Source organism: Salvelinus sp. IW2-2015, unplaced genomic scaffold (assembly GCF_002910315.2).
Source record: "Salvelinus sp. IW2-2015 unplaced genomic scaffold, ASM291031v2 Un_scaffold3762, whole genome shotgun sequence".
NCBI lineage: Eukaryota > Metazoa > Chordata > Actinopteri > Salmoniformes > Salmonidae > Salvelinus > Salvelinus sp. IW2-2015.
The window spans coordinates 38,032-47,748 of NW_019945036.1; the positions used below are offsets into that span (position 1 = coordinate 38,032).

Below are 9,717 nucleotides of genomic sequence, written 5' to 3' on the forward strand. Positions count from 1 at the left end.
TGGTCATCCCCAAAGCCAACACCTCTTTGGCCGCCTTTCCTTCCAGTTCTCTGCTGCCAATGACTGGATCGAATTGCAAAAATCGCTGAAGTTGGAGACTTATATCTCCCTCACTAACTTTAAGCATCAGCTATCTGAGCAGCTTACCGATCGCTGCAGCTGTACACAGCTAAATTGTAAATACTTTGCTACTACGGCCTATTTATTGCCTTATTGCCTTTATTGCCTCTGTACTCCATTTGCACACACTGTATTGTTCATGACGTCCTCCAGTGATTATAAATACAGTAAAGTACAAACACACTAAAGAGAAACAAATAAATGTTTTGAGCAAAATTGTTTTGTTTTTTTGACAACTCCAAACTAGAAGGAGTGAGTGATGTCATAGTAAGGCCTTCAAGGAGTTGGCTTGATGGGAAGTCGTGATGTCATCCAATAGGAGACAGATCTTCATGTGAATATTCATTATTCTTTTTAAAATCCTTCCTGTTCTGTCAAGTTGGTATTTGATCATTGCTAGAAAGCCATTTTCAAGTCTTTCCATAGATTTTAAAGACAATTTAAGTCCAAACTGTAACTAGGCCACTCAGGAACATTCAATGTCATCTTGGTAAGCTCCTCCAGTGTAGATTTGGCCTTGTGGTTTAGGTTATTGTCCTGTTAATACAGTTTTTTGTATTCAGATTTCTGAAATGCACTCTACCTACGTAACATTTAGTGTCGCCTTATATTACGCTGGGAAAACAGTTTTCATGGGCACAGAAATACTAAATAATTTCAGAGTTTGCAAAATCCAATGGTTCTAACCTAGTCACCTTAACTTTATTGACAACACCCAAATGGATACTGTCATTAACGCGGTTCTTCAATAATTACACATAATTCTTAATACTGTAGCTGTTTAGTTAGTCAAATGTTTAACTATCATCAGCTGATCCAGGAAATCATTTTCTGAAAGACAGTCACATGACAAACATCACCACATGCAACAACAACCAAAGTGRTTCTTCATTCATTACTCTGGTAAAGACAGTTATGCCGTGCTCCACGTTGGATCCAACATCGCTAACAAATTGGTGTTTATAATGTTATTGTCTGCTTGATTTACAGTAGGGTCTCGTTAGTCTGTTTGGACACAGAGATACTTAGCTCATAATGTGTAGAGAACTGTTCCTTGATGGATAGGCTATTGTAGAACACACAGAGCTATTTTCCTTTATTTGTTGTTTGGTGAAGTTATGGGTCCTACAGTAGGTCTATGTTATTGTTAGGTGAAGTTATGGGTCCTACAGTAGGTCTATGTTATTGTTAGGTGAAGTTATGGGTCCTTTGGATCTCCTAGTCCAACCTACTAAGCACTGGCCACTCCCACCCCCTCATGTGCCCCCTCATTTTGGCTCGGACGACCTTCCTAACACATGTTGATCTAGTTACCTCAGACGTGCTTGCACACCGGGTCCCTACTCCGTGACACTCCTGTTAGACTGCACCTGTGCAATGGCGTGCCTCAGAGTGAGCCCTTGACTACTGGCTGCAGCCACTCTGGGTCCATTGTAGTGACGCCTCTCTGAACAATCCTATTGAGTCTAGTACCCTTGTAGACTGCTTGTCAGCATTGTGAGGTCTATAGTACCCTACTAAGACACGTATTAGCTAGGACGCTGATAAAGGACTGCTGCACACAACTCTAGCACTCTACTAGTGACCCACTGCTAAACACGTGATACACCTACCTATTAGAACCACTGACACCACTCTGGTCTATTAGGACACCTCTAACAACTCCCGGATCTCTGCACGGAGAAAACCTCCGCCGGTGCTGAGCGGTGGCACTCCAACCCGTGCTGAGGGTCGGTGACCTAGTGACACCTCTAACACCTGTGTAGTACGAGTACCTAGTCTGCATCTGACCACGTACTGACCTGCCAGTCGCCACGCACACTAGGTCGCAGAGCAGAGGCAGCTCATAGTGAACCGACCTCATGAACCACGTGCCCAATCTAGACCTTAAGAAGCCTCCACGCCTTAGCACACCCACGCCTTAGTAAGAGTCTATGAGGACTGCCTACTGAAACGACACCGCAGATCTAGTAACCTCTCCTAGCCCCACTGGCACTTTGCGACTCTCCACTGCGGATCAGCAGGACCCTAGGAGTAGAGCAACCTCGAAGACACTGGGGGATTCAAATGTTCCCTTAGACTGCTGCACTACATCGGGCTCATAACTTTTATCTGTTAACCCAATTCTTATGTGTTGAGTTTTAAGAATGGTAGGGAGCTAGTAATGTATAAGACCTAAGTCTGTTCTATATACATCTACATGGAGTGATATTGTAACAAGCATAGTAGGCGACGAGTCCGTCCACACTAGAGACCTAGTCACTAGTTACATGGTTAAATACATCCGTTAAATATGAGTATCTGCTTCCACACTACTGTACTAGGGTCGTGGAAGCATAGTTGTCACTAAGTCTGTCAATGATATCCTCCACTGACCAATGATGTCCTTCTTTGTGGGGATTTCCTCTCACCATTAGGAGCGGAGCTCATAGACCCTTAGTCTTAGTCTGTTCGATGTGATTGTTGGATCACATCTACATGATGCCATTACCTATGTTACGACCATGTGAGGAGCAGGGATATGGCGATCTTATGAGGAGTTGCTTTCCTCGGTGTCATCTACTACACATCTACAAATTGACTCAGTTAAGGTGTCGGCTGACCACCATTTGCTTTGTATCCAAGGTAATAATCCATGTAGTCAGAAGTTATAGTCTGTAATGCTAATCATTACGCCAATTCTACAGCAAATCAACCGTATGGTTACCACCATTTAGGTAGCATGACTGTTACTGGGTTTTAGATATAGAGATACACAAACGATTTACATTATCGACATACTTAAATGAATACATCAATTCGAAGTCTACTTCTGATCTTGTATATTATTCGCTTACACCTTACTTGTCTAGGAGCGAGTCCCTGACCCTTATGGTCTGACTCTTCAGTGTACTTTACATCTCATAGCCACAGATATTGTATTTGTACTACCTTAAATCAGTGTACGGTAGGTGCCATTCATTGGACCATACGCTCAGTAGCGTACTGTCATACTTATACTTTAGAAATTAGTTGAACTTATTATGATACAATACGCCATGTAACCATTAGTCCGTCTGTCTTGGCGACAGCATCGAGTGTTCTTTATTCGACAGCACTAAATCATATCATACTCATATTTTTCCCTGTCCTTTGTCTAACTGTGTCTCTCCGTACTTCTTGGCACTATGCTAAGGGCCCTTTTGTATAACACCCACATCCGATTTTATACATAATAATCTTCCGTCTGTCACTAATCTAAGGAATATATCCTCAACTGCTTTGTGCCTCACTGCCCTATTCCCTAGCCTGCGTATAACTAGCTCTCATGTCCCTGATCCTCATCTCATAGTCCCTCCTGGCCCCGTGCCCCTCCAGTCCTTGACACGGTTTGAATAGTCGGGGAGATGCTTGTATACTTCCATTTAAACCCAAACAAGATCATCAGTTTCAAAACCCTCACTCTCTGTTCATGACAATTTCCCACATATGTCACAATACCAACCAGATAAGATATTCTTCATCTGTTATTTATACGTAGGTCCAGTCTTATAGTTTTCGATATATTACAGCTACTCTGTTATGTTTATAGAGACATCTACTATAACTGAGTCATAAGATATATAGTAGAGAAAATTATTATTTGCTTCGTCTATATTTATTGTTATACCTTTAATTCATCAATTCCCATGATGTTACGTCTATATGATTAGTACCAATAACCACTTCCATATTATATCTGGCATGTGAGTTTTTATTAGCACTTAGGGTAGCCTCATCTTGCTTTATAATATATAGCGTAGTTATCTAATAGGTCCTGAACATGAGCGGTCCTAACACATTATATAATACTCCCCGTCCTGTAATAGCACCTGAGGTCAGTCAAACAGATGGCTTCTGGCACACCAGCCAAAGAAGACTAGTGAGGAGTTCTGAAACATTGTCGTGAAAGAGGAGGGAAAGATGAGAATTACTAGTGCGCTAAACAAGTATCCTCCTAGAACATTAAGCGTGGGTGGCGTTACAGTGAAAGAAGAGGAGAAAGACGTTTTTTCATAATAGGAGAGAAGTTCAAGAGTGCTCGGTTTGAGATGTCGGGAGGAGGGCAAGAGGCTCCGCTCGCACGTGACTCGACATCCACAACCTTTTCGTTATGAGGTGCGCGAACGCAAAAGAGAGGTAAGACTGGATAGATCTGCATTATATGAGCACCACAGTTAAATACAGTGAGTACTATCTTATAAGAACAGTCAAGACGATGTCGATTTCTGTAATTTAGACACCTAGTAAATTACCCGATCTCCCCAATCCGTTACCTGATCCATTCTGATATAAAACAGGGACGATCTTGATCTGATTAACACCAGTAAAACAGTGAGTACGTATCTTATAAAACAGGGACTAGTGTGATCTTCATTAACACCAGATAATTACTCTAGTGTGCTACTTAATCCTCTTATTTAGAGAGAACACATCGATCATTTTGGATCTGTATTAGCACAAGTATGTCCAATACAGCTGACCAGACTATCTATAAAAACAGCCCATTTGGCGGCACCACAAAACCTTTCAGGTGTTAACCTTCACTGACTGATTGGTCTGATTGAACTATGTATGTGTGATCTTTAAATTAGGGCATTATCCTACCACCATTAATATATGTTTTTTTTTTGTCATCTCCTCATGTGCTCTCATTTTGGTGTACAGTGCACCAGTCACTCCGGGGCGTGGCAAATTGAGTCCATAAGCACCCCCTCCAACATTGATTATGTTCATTGACTTCCTTACCGTCTCCGAGTGCAAGTGCAACGTTTGAATTAGGTTATATTTACTCCGATTATGCAATCAAAAGTCTCTCCATCCCATCTATCAAGTGAACACTCAAAGAAATATTATAACGATGGGTTATCCTGAGCATATTATAGTATGTTTTTTTAATTGCACTTACAACTATACATACTCGTAAGTGTAGTCGCCGAGTGAGTCATTTGGTCATAGGAGCCGTTACAAGGGAGATTAACCATATGATCTCAATGTCTAGTTGACAACTATGCGTCATCCTGAATAGGCCGAAGAGACTAGATCTTACAATCAAGTGAAATCAGCATAGTATTCTTTTTTGAATTCGCAAACTTACATACATAGATCAGTATCTGTTCAAACAGCATTGTGGGTAGTTTGAAAGACCAGACTTTAGAAGCCACTTGCTTCACGACATTTTCTATAACTATTACAGACTAAATATACCAAGTTCCTAAACCCTCGTATAACTTAGGCGCTTAGACATACAGAGGAAACAACAGAAAATTTCATCTCTTATTACTGTGTGTTAGATGTCGTCAACAAAGGCTCCAGTGCGATTCTGGCCTTGTGGTTAGTATATGTCCCTGTTAGGACTCGAGCAGTAAGTGTAGGCAATATTTATATATGGCTACCATTCTAAATCTGCATGAAAAGTTGCCACGCGTCTACCTACCATATTACATGTTAATGATCTCACTTAATATTTTATGCTTGTGTGAGGGTCAGCGAAAACAGTTTTATTCAATTCCAACTGCACAGGAAATTCCAAAGAGTCATAAAATATGATATGTGCAGAGGTTGCAAATAGTTCGCAATATTGCAGTTCTAGATCCGAGGAAGCCAGCTCTTAGATGCTGTCTATAGTTGAACAACAGCAGACCAATAGAGAATAACTTATCAAATTATTATCGATTCTATCACAAAGTATGGTACGATTGAGGTACAGATCAGTTCTTATAATAGACTATGAGCTGTGTGTGGTCTTACTCAGCATAGGTGCAACCTGGATTCTCTAAACCGTCTGCACATCAACGGCGTAACCAGGAAACTGCAGTTTTGTCTCGTCGTAATGATCGCATGCAACGTGTACGAAAACAAGTTTCTGATGCGGGAAATACTAACGTCATCCACCAACTCTCAGCGCGTACTTTTTGCATACATTAGCTCCTTTCCCAGTTCACTGGCGAAAGCAAGATGACATGGAGAGTAAGTAACCGCGTGCTCCACACAGATGAAGGTGCTCCTAGACTCTGGCGCTAGACAAAATGAATTCGTGAGGTATATATAATTTATTTGTATTTTGACTTTGAACCTCGCTGGAAGGTGTGCTAGCGTGGCTCTTAGTCTGTTTGTGTAGACACAAGGGTGTTATTTGCTTATCGTGCCACATTGATCTGAGAGAGAATGTAATGCTCCATTCTATTGTGACTAGGACGCATTTAGTGTTATAGAAAGACACATGACCTGAACTCCCTGAGGTCGCATTTATTTGTGGTTAGGTGAGTTATGGGTCTTACTCGAGTACCGATTGGATGATTTGTGATTTAGATGGGCGGTTGAAGTTAAGGGCCCAGTTGGGTCCTACCCGGATAACGTATGCGTCAATTTGTTTGACAGGTTGGTCTTAGGTTGAAGTGAAGTTGTGGCCGCGTTACATACGGTCTGTTTGTTCTATAGGTGGTATTTAGGTGAAGGTTATCAGACTAACTATGGCTGGGCACTGTGATAGGACTGTGTCATACTTTCTATGTGTAGTTGTGGAAGTAGATTGATTGAGTGGTTCCGGAAGGCGATTTTGTAGAACTGACACTCAGAAGGTCTGCTCGAGGTAGTTTTCTAGGTTGAAGTTGGATGATAGATTCAGTCCTTGTTACAGCGTAAGGGTCAGGTAATGTTGTTGTCTTTTTTTTTTTCTTGTTAGTGAAGTTATTGGGCCAGCCCGTGAGTTCAAGGATAGGATCTTATTCTGTTGTTGGGCAAGTTAATCTTGACATACCAGCTAGGTCTATGATTTCGTATGTATCTGGATTGTGTGGAGAGAATTGGGGATATATTGGTCCTAAAATTATGGATATACACTATTGCTAGCAAAGAAGCTCTCCTCATTTCTTAAAGCCTCAGATTCGAGCCAAAATACAAGTTATATATAGAGATTTTCTTGTATTCTGAAATATTCGTTGGTTCAGGATAAAGTCCAGTCCAAAGCATTGGTGATGCTTAGATTTCGACAATAACGACAACAATATTAATCAGGAGATTCAAACGAGTGCGTTACATTGGTTGTGAGTGCGCAAAAAGTTAATGTGTAACGTGCAGCTTGATCAAAACAGCCGTAACTGATTGAGTGAAAAAAGCTATTTTGCACTTTGTGGTCAGTCTAATCGTGTGAGAACTCCCTCGTCGTTTTCTTCCAAACACGAGATTGTGAGTGGAGCCGCGGAATTGAGAGGTTGATGATAGACACAGACATATGCCATAATATGGTAAGTTCTTCCATTTCGAACAAACTCGAGCTTTATCTATGGTCTAGATCTCGACCGTTTAATATTCAGATACATTGTGGAAACTAAAATCTTGTTGCTTTCCCATTTTTGTTTCCAGGAATTGTCCAGGAAGGGCCAGAAGTAATTAACTCATAGCATTCATAGGTACGTTATTTCTGGTTTTGCCTTCAGAATGTGACCAGATGACCATGAGATATATCGCCTCCCATCCCACAGCAGATGGCACAGCGCGACATCAATTTGGCAATGATTCACGGATACCTCACCATCCCACATGACTTAAGTGGGAGTATGCGGGCCTGCTCTCTCCTGCAGGCAGACAGGATGTTATCCAGTGTAAGTGATTGGAGTCATATCCACTACAGGTCCCTAATGATAACTATTGTGAGTGATTTCACTGCAGCTCTTCACATTTAATTAGCGCAAGATTACACTTATCATCTCTAATCGTCTGTTGCTGTTCCAGCTTATGATCTGTTTTGTTTGTTAGCACCGTATGTGTTATTTCTTTTGCCAAATCAAATTAGGTTGTCAGCCATTCTAGTCGATGTTCTCACAAACATCAGCATTAATTCAACCGCAAGTCAAGGCCTGTTCTATTGTTTGAAGCACCCAAAGGTCTGCCTCACGCACCATCTGGTTCATAGTATCTGGATCACGTATCCTAAAAGCCACTGGTGTCTATCCATATATTTATATCATTTGTTATGTCAATAGTCTAGATTAGGTTTGTGTCATCCTAGAATTTAGTAGGACCCTTTAATTGGCCTTAACCGTCGGACACTCTTCTATCATCTCTCCGTCCTCTCGTTCTCGTCTGTCTTTCTCCTTTATATTGATCGATAGCGCTACGCCGTTACCAATGTCCACACAACAAATGGGGTTGCGTATGCCCGATGAGTGCCTCTGGTTAAATATTATTTTATCCTGATCGCCTTCTTACAAGCCCACCGCATTGTTCACGACCTAGCGCATGCCCGCCTAGAACTCGACCTTTACGTCTTCCACAGAAGAACCGCCTCATTACGGTGTGTGCTCGCTAGACCGAAAGTTCCTATGCAAGCAAACATTTTTCTAGAAATAACGTTTATAGCCTTACTACCAACAATTTGATTGCAGAAAACACCTCCCTGCAATTGAGTGAAACAATCTCCACAGTATTGAGCAGGCCTTAAGATATCATTGCAAATGAAATATTCACGGAATCATTTGCACTATTACTGCCGAACTCTGTAAACATATCCTGAATATATCTGTATAAATTGTGTAGGATAAACACGAACTAGTGAAAATAATCGTAGAATATTATATTCATAGCTATATGTATAGATAATTAACCGAGTTCATATTATGGATTAGTGATATCTGTAATGAGAAAACCACTAATTTACGATTAGACCAACAATAAATGCGAAGATGGAGCCCACAAGAACATTTTGTTGCAACAAGCACAAGTTTATGTTCAAAGTTTAATTCCACAACAATGTATTGATCCAATACTTCCAAGCACATAACAAGACCGCGCAGATAGGCAGTGCTAGCGTGAAAGCCAACTACATATCACAATAATCAATAGGTCCTACATACACTAAGATATACCAACTATCACTCAACGGTGCGGAGTGAAGACACGTGCAGCTTAGATCATATCCTCAATTTAGTGCTGACAGTATCACCAAATAAAAATCTATATGCTCTCCTCTGCATTACAGCTCCGTTGTAATAAGATAGACATTTTCCCATTATCATTTTCATTGACGATAACATGTCTAAATGAGTATCTTTACAGCGTGTGTGCAGATTCTACCCACTGATATAGAAAATATGCATCCTCGTGTAATATCAATGCTCATCGCATATCAACTGCTTTACAGATACAACTCCTAAATAAAACGACTTTCCACAGAGAAAATGCCGACTCTTTTAATACCTAGTCACTATTGCCATCAACCATGAATTACTCGTGGGATTATAGTAACATTAAGTGTTATTAACAATAATTGGCCCGTAAACCCTTCCTTCGAACAAACAACCATTAGATACCTGCCATAGGATCCATAACTTACACCCAATGAACAAAACACTTAGATGCCTAACTGTAAGGATCCCAATCCATAACTCCCAACTCTAATAGCAACAAACGAATTCAGTTTCACTAGTGTTTAGACCCATATACACCACCTAAGCAACGAACACGAGACCTAACAATGAGCAGACCCCTAAACTTCACCTAACAACAACATAAACTCAGTACTCTGTATACCCATACCTTCATTACTCATAATACTAAGACAACACAAACCTACGGTAG

General features: G+C 40.9%; 2 protein-coding genes across 2 annotated transcripts in view; both read left to right on the forward strand.

Annotated features, from left to right (window-relative positions):
• Nucleotides 1-9,717, forward strand: part of LOC139026031 (uncharacterized) — a 42,304-nt gene that overhangs the window by 4,319 nt on the left and 28,268 nt on the right. The window lies entirely within an intron of this gene.
• Nucleotides 4,456-9,717, forward strand: part of LOC112076455 (zinc finger protein 180-like) — a gene marked incomplete at its 3' end in the record, with an annotated part of 6,629 nt that continues 1,367 nt past the window's right edge. The window contains exon 1 of the mRNA XM_070441334.1: nucleotides 4,456-4,465. The remainder of the gene's footprint in view (nucleotides 4,466-9,717) is intronic.